This window comes from Corylus avellana, chromosome ca11 (assembly GCF_901000735.1).
Source record: "Corylus avellana chromosome ca11, CavTom2PMs-1.0".
NCBI classification, from domain to species: Eukaryota; Viridiplantae; Streptophyta; class Magnoliopsida; order Fagales; family Betulaceae; genus Corylus; species Corylus avellana.
The window spans coordinates 11,012,515-11,030,324 of NC_081551.1; the positions used below are offsets into that span (position 1 = coordinate 11,012,515).

The 17,810-nt window shown below is 40.5% G+C and overlaps 1 pseudogene; it reads right to left on the reverse strand.

Annotated features, from left to right (window-relative positions):
* Positions 1-14,658: 14,658 nt before the first annotated feature.
* LOC132165062 (uncharacterized) lies at positions 14,659-17,403 on the reverse strand (annotated as a pseudogene).
* Positions 17,404-17,810: the final 407 nt, after the last annotated feature.

Consider the following 17,810-nt stretch of genomic DNA (forward strand, 5'->3'; position numbering starts at 1 on the left):
GGCGCCTTTGTGATAATCATATTGTGATAACTTGATTAATTCTTGTTTTATTGAATTTCTGATATGTGTGTGATTGGCCATTATATGCATGTGGTATGTATTAGTTAATTAAATCAATTTGGATGATTGAGTCCTGAGCTTAATAAGAGTAACAAAAAAAATCCACACCAGGTTCTTGGGTTAATCAACATGAGGAACCAAGAGTAGGCACCTATGCCCGAGGCCTCATGTGTTTGTCGATTTCCACAGATTTATGCTTTCTTAAAGAACAACTTAATAGACACCCATACTAAATCCTTTATGAAAGAAAAGAATTAGAGAAGATACACATGCCTAATTTGTTGCTTAGGGAAATCAATAGCTTAAGGAGTAGACACCCATACCCTTAGGTTGGCAAAAATTAGGTATTCATAATATGGTTGGATCATTGATATATTGTTATATTAGCTAAGTACGATTAGTGGTGGATATCAATGCCCTACCTTTTTATTTATCTTTTATCTTTTCATAATATCAATATCGTGACAATTTTGATATTTTAATTAATTATAAATAAAATCAACAATCTCTGTGGGATCGATCTCATACTTGCTGCACTATACTATTGTTTTGATCTTGTGCACTTGTGAGTTAAAACGTACTAAATATTATCTATTAATTTAGGTAGTATTTGGCACAATATGTCCTCAAAAATTACTCAAATCAGATCCTGCGCAATCACCCACGTCTACTCCGAAGGCATCTTCGTCTAAGCTAGCTAAACTGCGCCATTATTCGTAATGGAGGGGGAAAAACCTAAAATAACGAGGTAAGTCTAAAGACTTAGTGAACGTTAACGTATATAATGCCCATGCCAGTTTTTGTAATGAACTCTAATTTTTAGAAAATATGCAACAGTTTCATCATGACAATTTTCCGTCGGTGTGATATAGATATATGATATATGCATATGATATTGAGTAACAATCATAGTTCAACAGTATGGTCTACCCAAGATATTATCCTTTCTCAGTAGGGTTAGCGCTGTCCTAAGAGACCTGTAATATAATGTCGGTGCCCTGACCATTGTACGCTACCGTACATAACAGTAGCGGCACGACTTATAAGTACTAAAATATTCATATTTTCAGCCCTTAACTTGCATGTTCTAATCCTTTGGTTTTGGTTAATTAGGTCATTTTAATTCCTTTTTATGTTTTTCATACTTTTGTAGGCTGTTGGAAGAAAATGAAGTAAATCTAGATGATTTGGGCTCAAAAGAGAGAAGATAGAAAATTGGGAGCTCTGTGACACTGCAATCGAGCGCAGTACCCGAGAAGACAAAGCACAATCCAGGCCAAGAGTGATCGAGTGCATGACAGAAGAGGATCGATCGCAAACCTGCGATCGAGCACTCACGGGTTGCGATCGATCGCACCTGTGCGCAGGAGACATATCAAGTGGCGGCCAGATTGTCATTCTTTCCATATTAGGGTTTTCCAACTCCCAATTGTAATAGGTTTTGAAACCCTAAGAAATCCCTAGGTTTACTACTTTGTCAAGGACTTCTAAAGCCTATAAATAGACCCTTAAGCCTCTAGAATAGATATACTTTGGGAGGAGAAGAAGAGGTGCTCTTGAAGTTTAAGTCTCGGGTTTATTCTTTTCCTTTCTTTTCTTTTCTTTATGAAGATGTTTAACATCAATTTTATGTGTAGCTAATTTAATTAGTAGGGCTAGATTGAAGCCCTAGTTATGTTTAGTTAATATTTCAATATTGGCGCCCTTGTGATGATCTTGTTATGCTATTTAACTTGATTAATGCCTATGTAGCACCCCAGATTTTTAAAGTCTTATTTTAGAGATATTAAATTTATGCTATGATTATATTAATATTCATATTAGGCAATGATATTAATTCTTGAGAAATTTATGAGAGTGGTAATTAGAGAATGGTAATTGGTGAAATAATAGGATAGTAAATGGTAGGTATAAGGATGGTAGAATAAGAAGGTAGAATAGTATAAGTAGAATAGTATAGGGTTGGTAGAATAGTATAGGGTTGGTGAAATAGTATAGGGTTGGTGAAATAGTATAGGGTTGGTAGAATAGTATAGGGTTGGTGAAATAGTATAGGGCTGGTGAAATAGTATAGGGTTGGTGAAATAGTAAAATGAGGGTATAATTATAAATTGAAGGTAGAATAGTATTTGATTTTCTCCTATAAATAGAGCTCTTCTCCTTCACAATTTTCACCACTCATCTCCTCTCCCATCTCTTGCATATATTCTTCCTTCTTCCGCTTTTTACTCGGTCTTTCTTCTTTTTAAGAGTGTTTACTCATAACAGAGAGAGAAAGGGCGAGACCAAGCGCTACAAGAAAGAAAGAACACAAGAGAAACCGAGAGTGAGATGGGAAATTTAAGACAGAGAGCTGAAGAGGAAGAAAGAGAGTTTAGGCGAGCGAGAGAGAGAGAGAGAGAGAGAAAGTCAGTGAAGGGATTGTTATGGGTATGGACCAACTGCAGCAGAACGGGTTTCAAGTAATTACCTTTGATGATCCATTCATGTAATCCACTGTAAGTATTCTTACTTACTGAGTATGATATTGATATTCAATAATACGGATTTTTGTGGTTTTATAACTTGTCTAGCATTTTGCTATATATGATTCAACAATGATTTATATTGTCGGAAATCAATTGACTCACTACTTCACAGTTTTATGTAGTGCTTGCAGGAATGGAAAATCAAGGTAATTATGCAGTTGTGATTAGAGATTCATATTGAGATGTACAGAGATTCCAAGTTGGTTAAGTTTTGTCTAGAGTTTAGACTGTCGGATAGATTTGTATAAATGCCTTGTACGACATAGTTTTGGGTATTTTTGTATAAAGAAAAGTATTTTAACAGTATTTTTTTGTATTGATAATTACAGTTTTTCCGCTATATGAGATTGTTACAGCCTACTTACATGAATTCCTCATATGTGTGTGCCTGATCAACATATGCATGTGGTATGGACTAGTTAGTTAAATCAATTTGGATGGCCGAGTCCTGGGTTTAACATAAGTAACAAAAGAATCCACACCGCGATTCTTGAGTTAATCAATATGGGGAACAGGGAGTATATGCCATGCCCTAGGCCTCATGTGTTTGTTGATTTCCATAAAACATATGCTTTCCTATGGAACAACTTAGTATACATCATGCTAAATCCCTTAGAAAAGAAAAGAGTTAGAATATACGCCATACCTAACTCGTTGCTTAGGGAAATCTATAGCCTTAGGAGTATACGTCATGCCCGTAGGTTGACAAATATTAGATATGCATAACATGATCAAAGCATTGGCATATTGTTATATTAGCTAAATATAATTAGTGGTGGATATTAAAGCCGTACCTTTTATTATCATCACTTAGACAATCAATCTTTATTTTACTTAAGGAATTTATTTTTAAACAAAAATTCAGCAATCCTAGTGGGAATGATCCTGTACTGCACCATATACTATTATGTTGACCTTGTGGACTTGCAGGTAAAACATACAATTATTTACCTATTAATTTAGGTAGATATTTTGCACATCAAGTTTTTGGCGCCGTTGCCGGGGATTGCGGCGAATTTTTGTTTAAAATTATTTTCCTTTAGTTGTGTTATTTTAATTTTCAATTTTCAATTTAGTTGTTAAAAAAAAAAAAAAAAATCAATTTTTTTTTTTTCCCTAAATTTTCTATTTCAGGTTGTGGATTGGCATTCTATGATTGCGATCAATCGTCAGCCAAGTGCGATCGAGCGCACTCTGATCGAACGCACCAACCTGCGATCAAGGGCAGTTCCAGGGAGCCTCCGAACCAGCAGCACTAAAGCTGCCTAACTGAATAAGTAATTCAGTTGATACAAGGTCGTCGATCTCAAGCCTTAACCGTTCTTCCACTCAATCCTGAAATTGAGCGGACAATTCGACAGCGACCTAGAGACAAAGAAGAAGAAAAAGAAATTGATATGGAAGACTTGCAAGAGAATCCAATTGGACCAAGACCATTAGAGGCAAATCCACCACGGGTGAGGAGACCAATGAAGTAGGCATACGTTCCAGCAAACCTCCATCAACCCTCATGCATAGCATATCCACTAGAGGTGGATGGCAGCTATTATATCTCTCCTCAAATCCTTAATGCATTGACTCACTTCAGAGGCACAGCTACTGAGGATCCCAACTTGCATCTTAAAGAATTCTTCGATTTATGCAAGTTGCAGCATGTTCAAGGCCTAACTCCAGATAGACTCAGGTTAGTCCTCTTCCCTTTCTCTTTGAAAGATAATGCTAAACTCTAGTACAATTCCTTGCCTGCAGATTCCATCTATACTTGGGAAGAATTAACCACCAAGTTTCTGAAGAGGTTTTTTCCAGCCCAAAAGATAAAACAACTTAAAAGGGAACTTCAAATGTCCCAACAACGAGATGGAGATTTGTTCTTTGAGGCCAGGGATCACTTCAATTCCTTGCTTCTATAGTGCCCACATCACAACATCCCTTAAGATGAGCAGGTAAAAATTTTCTATGAAGGATTAGATGATACTAACAAAGGGATGGTTGATTCAGCTTGTGGAGGAACACTTATGGAGAAGAGTAGTGAGGAAGCTGTGGAACTTTTTGAAACATTAAGTGAGCATTCACAGCAATTCTGTTCAAGAGGAAGGAGAGGAATCAAAAGCAAGGGCATGTATGAAGTAAACCTCAGTGGGGGATCAACCAATCAGTTGGCTGCTGTAGAAAAGAAGTTGGACATGATTGTCAAGGCCATGACTGCTCAAAAAATCTCGCCTCTGCAACAAGACACACCAATCCAGGTATGTGCTATTTGTTCCCATCTAGATCACACCACTGAGAAGTGTCCTTTATCTCCATTCGCAGAGCAAGAAGAGGTGAATTTTGTGGAACAAAACAATTACCCCCACAAGAACAACCCATACTCCAATACTTACAATCCAGGATGGCGTAACCATCCAAATTTCTCTTGGAGTAATAATCAAGGACAGCAGAAAGGTCCCCAACAAGCAAGCCAACCAACTCAAGAGTCAAGGATGAACCAACTGGAGAATATGATACACAACCTGGTGACTTCACAACAGCAATTCACGGTTGATCAAAAGCAATTCAATACAAAGGCGGATTAAGCCATTCAAAGACTGGAAATGCAAATGGGTCAGATGGTAAAGGAGCTGAGTGAGAGGAAGCAGGGAGAATTTCCAGCTCAAACAATACCTAACCAAGGGAGTCACCAGCAGCTGAAGGCAGCCACAACTCTTAGAGGACCTACTCCTACAAGGGCACTTGATCCAAATTCTAAAGAGCTCAAGTGCAGTTCTTCACACTAGGAACATTATAGTCACAAGTAGACGCGTTTGAGTAGTCCAGAACCTCAAGCACATCTACTCAAAACAGTGGTATTGAGGCCACTGAAGGCAGTAACATTTTCCCTCTTGTTTTCTTCATGTTACTTTCTTTACTTTACATATGTCTCAATTATTCCTTGTGTTTCGTTTTCATTATTGACCATTATTTTATTTTTCTTTTGCTTTGTTTTAAAATATATGTATATCTATATTTTGACATTCTGTTACTACGATCGATCGCAACAAGTATGCAATCGAGTGCAGTAACCGAAGGGTGGCTCGACTGTTTCTGTCAGTGCGATTGAACGCACCTTAGGTGCGATCGAGCGCACCAGATGTGTGATCAAGCGCACTCGGACAGCAGGGCACGTGACCTATTTTAGGTCACTTTTCCCCCTTACCCCACAATTCTTTCTCCCGGTGCCGTACAGGTTCTCCCCACACCCATCTCCGGCACACTCTTACTCCTCCCATTTTTCTCCTATTTTTCACCAATTCCACCACACAACCACCACATAGGTCACCTCTCCGGCCACTATACCATCAAATTCTCTACCACATTAACCCACAACCCCTACACCATCCCCATTAACCTCCATCTCTGAACACTCACCCAACCTCCAATTTTCACTTATTTTCTTGCAACTGTGGGTGTTCATCCACCCACATTGCCTCTGTGTTGGGTTTTTCTTGTCTTTGCAGGGAGTTTTGGGCATCTTTTGCTGTATTGTGCTATTGTGGTCATCAGAAGTGCGCACCACCTGTTCGACAAAAGTCCCCAGTCAAGCTCAACATGCCTAGAACCCGTGCTTCATCTTCCAGGGGGTCCGAGGCCCAAGCTATTTCTCTGTCGCCCACTTGTGAGGAGCGGGAGCTACTGTTTGAGACTACCTTCGCCATTCGCGAAGACTTTCAAAACCATGGGGCGACTCAATGGGCGGTCGCCGAGTTTAAGTGAAGGGGACTCAAGAAGCTCTTCAAACCGGTCACCTCCACCGCCTACCGGAAGTTGGTCATTGAATTTTATGCCAAATTTTCCTATGACTATGATAACTCGGTTGCTCTCTCCTCAAAGGTGCAAGGCCACGTTATTCATGTGATTAACGCCGACATTGCCGCCGCCCTTCAATGCAATGATGGGCATCCTCTAAAAACTACACATCTTGCTGAGCAACCGCCCCGATACTATATGGCAGAAATCATTGAAGATATGTGCCAAGGGCACTATGCGGATGCCCACCATAATGCCGGCAGCCGGTCCAAGCTACCTCGAAGGTTGTGGTTTGTGGACTCCATTTTGCATTGCAATGCCTTCCCCTTGGGACACAAAACTCAAAGGCGTGATCAATTTCTTCAAACCCTCTACGCCTTCCACAAAGATTTGGAAGCCTCATAATTTTGTAATAGTTCACTGTACATAAATTTCAAACTTGTGATGATTTAGCATGTCCTTTGTAAGTAATTGCACTTTGAGATTCTAATTCATTGTGAAGATGGAGTTCTGTTGTGCAAAAATCTACCTAAATTAATAGGTAAATACTTATACATTTTACCTGCAAGTGTGCAAGGTCAACATAGTAGTATATGGTGCAAGCACAGGATCATTCCCACGAGGATTGCTGAATTTCCGTTTAAAAATAATTTCCTTAAGTAAAATAGGGATTGAGTTGATAGTAATAAAAAGAGTAGAGCTTTGATATCCACCACTAATTATATTCAATTAATATGACAATATGCCAATGTTTTGATCATGTTATGCATATCTAATGTTTGCCAACCTAAGGGCATGGGTGTATACTCCTTAAGCTATGGATTTCCCTAAGCAACGAATTAGGCATGGGTGTATACTCTAACTCTTTTCTTTCCTAAAGAATTTAGCATGGTATATACTAAGTTGTTCTTTAGAAAAGCATATGTTCTATGGAAATCGATAAACACACTAGGCCTAGGGCATGGGTGTATACTCCCAGTTCCCTATGTTGATTAACCCAAGAATCGCGGTGTGGATTCTTTTGTTACTTAAGTTAAACCCAGGACTCGGTCATCCAAATTGTTCTAACTAACTAGTCCATACCACATGCACATGTTGATCAGTCACACACATATGAGGAATTCATGCAAACATGTATTAATCAAGTTAAATAGCACAACAAGATCATCACAAGGCGCCAATATTGAAATATTAATTTAACATAACTAGGGCTTCAATCTAGCCCTACTAAGTAAATTAGCTACACATAAAGTTAATGTTAAACATCTTTATAAAATAAAAGAAAAGAAAAGAGTAAACCCGAGACTTGAACTTGAAGAGCTCCTATTCTTCTCCTTCCTTCCTCTCTTAATTCTAGAGGCTTAAAGGTCTATTTATAGGCTTTAGAAGTCCTAGACAAAGTAGTAAACCTAGGGAATTCGTAGGGTTTTGAGGCCTATTACAAATTGGAATTGGAAAACCCTAATATGGAAATATTGTCAATCCAGCCGCCACTTGATAAGTCTCCTGCGCACGGGTGCGCTGGATCGCAGCCCGTGTGCGCTCGATCGCATGTCTGTGATCGTTCCTTCTTTTGGCATGCGCTCGATCGCTGTTGGCCTATTTGCTGCTATGTCCTCTCGGGTATTGCGCTCGGTACCCTGCGATTGATCGCAGTACCAGGGAGCTTCAATTGTCTTCATATCCTCTTTTAAGCTCAAATTACCTAGTTTTACTTCTTTTTCTTCCAAAAGCCTGTAAAAGTATGAAAAACACAAAAAGGAATTAAATAGCCTAATTAAGTAAAACGAAAGGAATAAAACATGCAAGTTGAGGGCTGAAAATATGAATATTTTAGCACTTATCAAGTTCATCTTTTTAAGTTTGCTTATGAATGAAAATCATAATCTTGAAGTGATGCTTTAATTTTTGAAATAACATGAACTATGCATGATGTTTGTGGGTAACATTTCTGAAAAACCCTCACGAGACTTTACTCATCCACTAGGGAATTCCTAGGGGTTTAAAAGGCTTGTTGCATACGCTAAATGCAATCGTACATCCCACGAAAGATGGATTTATCTTTTGTTTTCTGTTTTTTCAATCTTGTTTTTAACTTTGTATTGCTAAGGGACTAGCAATATGTAAGTTTGGGGGTGTGATAAGTGCTAAAATATTCATATTTTTAGTCCTTAACTTGCATATTTTCATCCTTTGGTTTTGGTTAATTAGGTCATTTTAATTCCTTTTTATGTTTTTTAACTTTTGTAGGCTTTTGGAAGAAAATGAAGTAAATCTAGATGATTTGGGCTTAAAAGAGAGAAGATGGAAAATTGGGAGCTCTCTGACACTGCGATCGATCATAGGGTACCTGCGATCGAGCGCAGTACCCGAGAAGACAAAGCACAATCCAGGCCAGGAGCGATCGAGCACAAGACAGAAGAGGATCGATCGCAGACCTGCGATCGAGCGCAGTACCCGAGAAGACAAAGCACAATCCAGGCCAAGAGTGTTCGAGCGCACACAGGTTGCGATCGTTCACACCCGTGCGCAAGAGACATATCAAGTGGCAGCCAGATTGTCATTCTTTCCATATTACGGTTTTCCAACTCCCAATTGTAATATGTTTTGAAACCCTACGAAATCCTTAGGTTTACTACTTTGTCAAGGACTTCTAAAGCCTATAAATAGACCCTTAAGCCTCTAGAATAGATATACTTTGGGAGGAGAAGAAGAGGAGCTCTTGAAGTTCAAGTCTCGGGTTTATTCTTTTCCTTTCTTTTCTTTTCTTTATGAAGATGTTTAACATCAATTTTATGTGTAGCTAATTTAATTAGTACGGCTAGATTGAAGCCCTAGTTATGTTTAATTAATATTTCAATATTGGCGCCCTTGTGATGATCTTGTTTTGCTATTTAACTTGATTAATGCCTACTTACATGAATTTCTCATATGTGTGTGCCTGAACAACATATGCATGTGGTATGGACTAGTTAGTTAAATCAATTTGGATGGCTGAGTCCTGGGTTTAACATAAGTAACAAAAAAATCCACACCGCGATTCTTGGATTAATCAGCATGGGGAACCGGGAGTATATGCCATGCCCTAGGCCTCATGTGGTTGTTTATTTCCATAGAACATATGCTTTCGTAAGAAACAACTTAGTATACATCATGCTAAATCCCTTAGAAAAGAAAAGAGTTAGAGTATACGCCATGCCTAACTCGTTGCTTAGGGAAATCTATAGCCTTAGGAGTATACGCCATGCCCTTAGGTTGACAAACATTAGATATGCATAACATGATCAAAGTATTGGCATATTGTTATATTAGCTAAATATAATCAGTGGTGGATATCAAAGCCCTACCTTTTATTATCATCACTTCAACAATCCTCGTGATGATAATAAAAGGTAGGGCTTTGATATCCACCACTAATTATATTTAGCTAATACAACAATATGCCAATGCTTTGATCATGTTATGCATATCTAATGTTTGTCAACCTAAGGGCATGGCATATACTCCTAAGGCTATAGATTTCCCTAAGCAATGAGTTAGGCATGGCGTATACTCTTAACTCTTTTCTTTTCTAAGGGATTTAGCATGGTATATGCTAAGTTGTTCCTTAGGAAAGTATATGTTCTATGTTAATCGACAAACACATGAGGCCTAGGGCATGGCATATACTCTTGGTTCCCCATGTTGATTAACCCAAGAATCGCGGTGTGGATTCTTTTGTTACTTATGTTAAACCCAGGACTCGGCCATCCAAATTGATTTAACTAACTAGTCCATACCATATGCATATGTTGATCAGGCACACACATATGAGGAATTCATGCAAGTAGGCATTAATCAAGTTAAATAGCACAACAAGATCATTACAAGGGCACCAATATTGAAATATTAACTAAACATAATTAGGGCTTCAATCTATCCCTACTAATTAAATTAGCTACTCATAAAATTAAACATCTTCATGAAATAAAAGAACAGAAAAGAAAAGAATAAACCCAAGACTTGAACTTCAAGAGCTCCTCTTCTTCTCCTTACAAAGTACATATATTCTAGAGGCTTAAGGGTCTATTTATAGGTTTTAGAAGTCCTTGACAAAGTAGTAAACCTAGGGATTTTGTAGGGTTTTGAGACCTATTACAATTGGGAGTTGGAAATGCTATTATGGAAAGAGGGACATTCTGGCCGCCACCTAATGTGTCTCCTGCACACGGGTACGATCGATCGCAGCCCATGTGCCCTCGATCGCAGGTCTGCGATCGATCCTTCTTCTGGCATGGGCTCGATCGCTCTTGGCCTGATTTGTGCTGTGTCCTCTCGGGTACTGCCCTCGATCGCAATATCAGGGAGCTCCAATTTTCTTCACCTTCTCTCTTTGAGCCCAAATCATCTAGATTTACTTCATTTTCTTCCAAAAGCCTAGAAAAGTATGAAAAACACCAAAAGGAATTAAAATGACCTAATTAACCAAAACCAAAGGATTAAAACATGCAAGTTAAGGGCTGAAAATATGAATATTTTAGTACTTATCACACCCCCGAACTTACATATTGCTAGTCCCTTAGCAATACAAAACTAAAAACAAGAATGGAAAAACAGAAAACAAAAGATAACTCCGTCTTTCGTGGGATGTACGATTGCATTTAGCATATGCAATAAGCCTTTCAAACCTCTAGGAAGTCCCTAGAGGACGAGTGAAGTCTCGTGAGGGTTTTCCAGAATTGTTACCTACAAATATCATGCAAGAGTTCATGTTATTCCAAAAATTAAAGCATCACTTCAAGATCATGGTTTTCATTCATAAGCAAACTTAAAAAGATGAACTCCATCTTCACAATGAATTGGAATCTCAAAGTGCAATTACTTACAAAGGACATGCTAAATCATCACAAGTTTGAAATTTGTGTACAGTGAACTAGTACAAAATTATGAGACTTCCAAATCTTTCCAATATGCAATGTCTCCTTATCTCAGAATTCACTGAAATTCCTATTAGAATGACACAGTGGCATATTTCTTTGTGTAGAGACACCCCTAAGGACCTACTAACTCGAGTCAAAAAGGCTACAAAACCAACTAACCGTGACATTGATCAAATCCAAATTTTTCACCTTTTGACGTGAACACTCAATGCTTTGAGGCAAGAGGTCCAGTTACTCAGTGAAAAGCGATCAATGATCATTTATTTATTCTTCATCTCTATTCTAGAGGCTTAAGGGTCTATTTATAGGTTTTAGAAGTCCTTGACAAAGTAGTAAACCTAGGGATTTCGTAGGGTTTTGAGACCTATTACAATTGGGAGTTGGAAAACCCTAATATGAAAAGAGGTACATTCTGGCCGCCACCTAATGTGTCTCCTGTGCACGGGTGCGATCGATCGTAGCCCGTGTGCGCTCGATCGCAGGTCTACGATCGATCCTTCTTCTGGCATGTGCTCGATCGCTCCTGGCCTGATTTGTGTTGTGTCCTCTCGGGTACTGCGCTCGATCGTAGGTACCCTGCGATCGATCGCAGTATCAAGGAGCTCCAATTTTCTCCATCTTCTCTCTTTGAGCCCAAATCATCTAGATTTACTTCATTTTATTCCAAAAGCCTAGAAAAGTATGAAAAACACAAAAATGAATTAAAATGACCTAATTAACCAAAACCAAAGGATTAAAACATGCAAGTTAAGGGCTGAAAATATGAATATTTTAGCACTTATCAGTACTCAAAATAGACGTGCAATCATGGAAAATAACAGCGAGCATTATGTGAGTTAAAACTCACCTGGGTTGTATAAATTCTCCGAATACTCCTCCGTACGATCTGGGTTCCCCAAATCTGTGGAAAACCTTCTATTAGTCCTAATTCCACTAAAACAACTCTATAACAAGAACATTGGAGCTATCGGACGGCCGACGAAAATATCGTTTCCTGGAATGCTTCAAAGTGTACGTCCGAGCTCAATGCTGTACGTCTGCTTCGAAGGATTTCAGGTAGAACCTTATTTTGTCCATTCGTCCTCCTATCCTCCCAAATTGATTTCTAAGGCTATCAAAAGGCTTTCTAAGACTACATATCTCAAAATAATGTCTCCATGCAAAACAAAACACGCTAAATCAAGATCAACTACTAAACCGCAAAGATTAAAGCATAGCCTAGCTAGAAACTTAAAACCAATAACTGAGCAAGCAATTAAACAGCATAACAATTAAGAAACGAGTTGAGCTTAAGGATATTACCTCCTTAAAGCAAAACTTCAAGAACCTCCTCTCTTCTCCACCCAAAACACACTCTCATAGAGTTCTGGGCGCCTGTGGGCGTAAATGAGCATGTTAGAGTATGAGGACAAGGGGTATTTATAGCAGAGGGTGCTACCACCTTCTTTGAAAAGTAGCGGACGTTCAGTATAATTGGGGTGCACGTCCGGTACTATTTCCACAACGGTCCAAAGGTTGTACCGTACGTCCCGGTATTATCCAATGGTTATCCAAAAAGCAGCGTACGTTTGGTGGTCCCCCATCGTACGTCCTTGTACGTTTTGCAGGTGTATGTATGGTGGTCCCCCCGCGTACGTCCTCTACTACAGACAAGAGTGTACGTCCGTCAACCCTAGCATATGTCCGGTCCGAAAGTCCAAATTCCCAAAATGCCCCTCTAGTGGTCCTTAGTGACCGAAAACCCAAATTAACCCTCTAACTAAGCTACCTAAGCTTAGTTAATTTATTTGGGTCACTACATTCTCCCCTCCTTAAAAAGTTTTGTCCTCGAAATTTTTAGATAAAATACCAAAAGAACGGCATTCAAAGAGAAGTAGAATGTTACCTTTTGTTCGTATTATCGTCGATATCGTGCTCAGTAGGTTCCTGGGCTATCTCTTCCCATCCATTAACTGGCACTTCATCATCCTCGAACATCTGCTGAAAATCGCCTCACAAGTCATCTAACGGGTCATAATCGATGTTACAAACGCTATACCAATTGTCATCAATCTCTACTCCTAAATCCATCAGCTCACAAAATGAGTTCCACATGCTGTCCGGATCAATAAATATGGATACCACGATCCTGTATAGAAAAGCAAACTCTTTCTTAATCAACTATTCCATTATCCAAAATATAAATTGGTATAATATCCAAGTATAATCTTAAAGAAAAGAGTCATACACAATCACTCAAACAAATGCGGATAACGACTCCGCATGTCTTGCTCTGCCTCCCATGATGCTTCCTCGACACCATGGTTACGCCATAGTACCTTAACGGTAGGAATCATTTTGGTACATAACACTTGCTCCTTCTTATCCACAATCTTCATCGGCTCCTCGACATAGGTCAATCCCTCCTGGATTCCTAACGGCTTGTATTCCACAACTACCTCGGTGTTAGCGATGTACTTCCTCAGCATTAAGACATGAAAAACATCATGTGTCCCGACCAAATCTAGGGGTAAGGCGACTCTATGCGCCAACTTCCCTACTCTCTGGGTGATCACAAACAGTCCAATAAATCGAGGGCTGAGCTTCCCCTTCTTCCCAAATCGCATCACTCCCCCCATGGGTGATATCTTGAGGAATACACGATCCCCCACTTCGAATTCCTCTTTTGCCAACTTTGAGCTGCACTCATCCTTTCCCTAATGATGAGCACGTTGTCGTGAGTATCCTGAATCAACTCTGGCCCCAACGTCTACCTTTCACCGACGTTGTCCCAATACAAGGGTGACTGACACTTACGTCCATAAAGTGCTTCATAAGGTGGCATCCCAATAGTCGCCTAGTGGCTGTTGTTGTAGGCAAACTCAATCAAAGGTAGGTACTAGACCCAACTACCCTTGAAATCCAACATGCAAGCTCATAGCATGTCTTCCAGAATTTGGTTAGTCCGCTTCGACTGACCATCTGTCTGGGGTGAAAAGTGATACTAAACTTCATCTCCATTCCCATCTCCTTCTGTAGACTTTGCCAAAACCTGGAAGTAAACCGAGAGTCTCTATCCGATACAATTGCCGATGGTACTCCGTGTAATCAGAATATATTCTGAACATGTAGTCTAGCCAACTTATCCATCGGATCCTTAACCTTCATGGGAATGAAGTGAGCACTCTTTGTGAGACGATCGACTACTACCCAAATGGAATCTTTTCCAGTGGGTGTCCTGGGTAACCCTAAAATAAAATCCATAGTGATCTCATCCCACTTCCACTTAGGTATAAGCAAGGGTTTGCGCGTCCTTGTCGGCATCTGATGCTCTGCTTTAACCTGTTGGTAGGTTGAGCACTGCTCCACAAATCTTGCGATATCCCACTTCATATTGTTCTACCAATATGATCCTTCACGTCCCTATACATTTTAGTGCCACCAGGATGTACAGTGTCGGGGAATGATGAGCCTCGCTCATTATCTCCTTCCTTCATCCGTTGCCTTCTGGCACACATACTTGCTTGAAGGATGATTAACCCATCGTCCATAAGACATAATTCCTTCGCCTTCCCTTCTTCAAGCAACTGATTGATCTTGGCACACTCAGGGTCCTCCAATTGAGCAGCTTTGATTCTTGCAAGTAGCTCTGAATGAACCACCAGATTTTCCAAGTGTGCAGGCACTCCTTCGCCTATTACTTCCAATCCCATCCTAGCGAATTCCTTGATCAACTGAGGTTGAGAAATTCCAAGAGCGGCAAGCTCCACCGTTGATTTCCTGCTCAACGCGTCCACTACTACGTTAGCCTTGCCAGGGTGATAATTGATTTTACAATCATAATCCTTGATTAGTTCCAACCACCTTCTCTACCTCATGTTAAGCTTCTTCTGGGTAAAGAAGTTCTTCAAGCTCTTATGGTCCGTGTAGATCTCACACTTCTCGCCATATAAGTAGTGCCTCCAGATCTTTAAAGCAAACACAGCTGCTGCCAACTCCAAGTCGTGCGTAGGATAGTTCTGCTCATAAGTCTTCAGTTGGCGTGAAGCGTAGGCAATAACATTTCCGTTCTACATAAGCACGCACCCTAATCCCTTCTTAGAGGCATCGCTATACACTACGAAATTACCAAATCCCGTAGGTAATGCCAACAGTGGAGCAGTTATCAAGCGCTCCTTCAGCTCTTAAAAAATCTTCTCACACTCGTATGTCCAAACATAGCGGGCATTCTTCTTAGTCAAAGCAGTAAGTGGTCCCGATAACTTCGAGAAACCCTCGATGAAGCGTCAGTAATAATGAGCAAGTCCTAAGAAACTTCGAATCTCGAATACGCTGGTTGGCCTAGTCCACTCCACCATTGCCATTACCTTCTCTAGTTCAACTACTACACCTCCTCCGGAAATCACATGTCCGAGGAAAGACACCTTGTCCAACCAAAACTCGCACTTCTTGAGTTTAGCATAGAGCTGCTCCCTTCGAAGCCTCTCTAATGCCTTCTGTAAATGCTCATCGTGCTCCTTCGACGTCTTCGAGATAGATCAGGATGTCATCAATGAAGACCATGGTGAATTTGTCCAGATAGTCATGAAAGACTCTGTTTAAAGTGTTCATGAAGACAACTGGTGCGTTAGTTAGTCTGAAAGACATAACTAAAAACTCATAATGTCTGTAACAAGTCCTGAAGGCCATTTTAGGAATGTCCTCTTCCTTCACCCTCACTTGGTGATAGCCTGCACGCAAACCAATCTTAGAAAACACGCGCACTCCCTATAGCTGATCCATCAAATCGTCAATCCTTGGCAGAGGATACTTGTTCTTGATCGTCACCTTGTTCATCTCACTGTAGTCGATGCACATCCGAACAACACCGGTGCTCCCCACGGTGATGTACTTGGGAAAATAAATCCTTTATCCAAAAGCTTTTGGAGCTGTTCCTTTAGCTCTTTCAACTCCAACGGTGCCATCCTATATGGTGCCTTTAATATAGGATTAGTACCTGGCATACACTCAATTCCAAATTCAACCTCTCTCTGTGGTGGCAAGCCAGAGTAGTTTATTGAAAAGACATCTGGATAGTTTCGCACCCCAGGGATGTCTTGCAGGTCCTTTTCTTCCTTCGCTGGGGTGATAATGAACGCCAAAAATGCCTGCCCTCCTCCAAGGATAAGCTTTCTAGCCCGAACGACAAAAATAGTTGGAGGTAAAGACCTCACTCACGATCCAATGTACATCACTTCTCCTTCTCCCCACGGAATAAGTGTAACTTGCTTTCGAGTGCAATCGATAATCGCTCGATGCTTTGCCAGCCAATCCATTTTGAGAATAACGTCGTAACTAATCATAGGAAGAACAAATAAGTTTGCGGGAAGTACTCTTCCGTAGATGCTAACAGGGCATCCACAAATTGCACGCTTACAGAGTACGGTTTTTCCTATGGGAGTAGTTACAGCAAGACCAGGTTCCAAGGTCCGTATTACAAGTTTAGACAGTCTTACAAACATAATAAATACGAAAGAGTGGGTAGCCCCTGAATCAAACAAAACAACTTCAAATCCGAGTATAGGGAAAATACCTGTCACTACTTCCGATCCTCCATCCGATTCTCCTTAAACAAGCACGTAAACTCAGGCTGGCACCAAAGGCTTTTGGGCACCTCCTTTGCCCATGCAGTCCTTGCTCAAGTGACCAAACTGGCCGCACAGGTAGCAAGTCCTGGTTGCCATTCTATATGGTCCCCAATGAACCCTGTTACACTTCCCCCACAGCTCTAGTATCTGACTCTTCTATGGCAGAACATGAGGGTTACTAGAGGTACGTCCTTGTGACCTCTGGGGTGGAAAGCTCCCCACTACCATCCTCTTTGCTTGCTCGGCTCCTCTTGCCGAAGTACCACGTCCTTGAGCCCTCCTCTTATGATCCACGTACTCAGCCGCATTCTCCTTTAGGCTTTTCTCATAGATCGAAGCCTGATTCGCCAACTAAGAGACATCACGGATGTCGAAGCAACTCATCATAATCCAAATACGAGAGTTCAAACCTCGTTCGAACTTCTTTGCCTTCTTCTCCTCATTCGGAATAAGGAACATGCTGAATCGCGACAATTCTAGAAACTTCGTGGCGTGCTCAATCACCATCATTCCTCCCTGAACCAAGTCCAAAAATTCTCACGCCTTTGCCTCTGCACGACTCTGGGAAAGAAGTGCCAATTAAACTCATGCTTGAAGATATCCCAAGTAATGGCATCCTCTGAACCCAAATCAGCGACAAGCACCACCTTCTAGTCTTGCCACCAGTGCTTAGCTTCCCCAGTCAGCTTATAAGTAGCATAAGCCACCTTCTGCTCATTGGTGCATCCAGTAGTGGCTAACAATTTACCCATATCGTTCAACCAATTCTCTGCACTGATGTGATCGTCTCTCCCATCGAAGCTCTCCAAGTGATGACTACAAAAGTCCTTCAAGGAACAACCAATCCCTTCAACTGGCTGCCTTCCGACCCTATCTCGATCTAAGGCCGACACTAGCTGGCCAATAGCATCCAT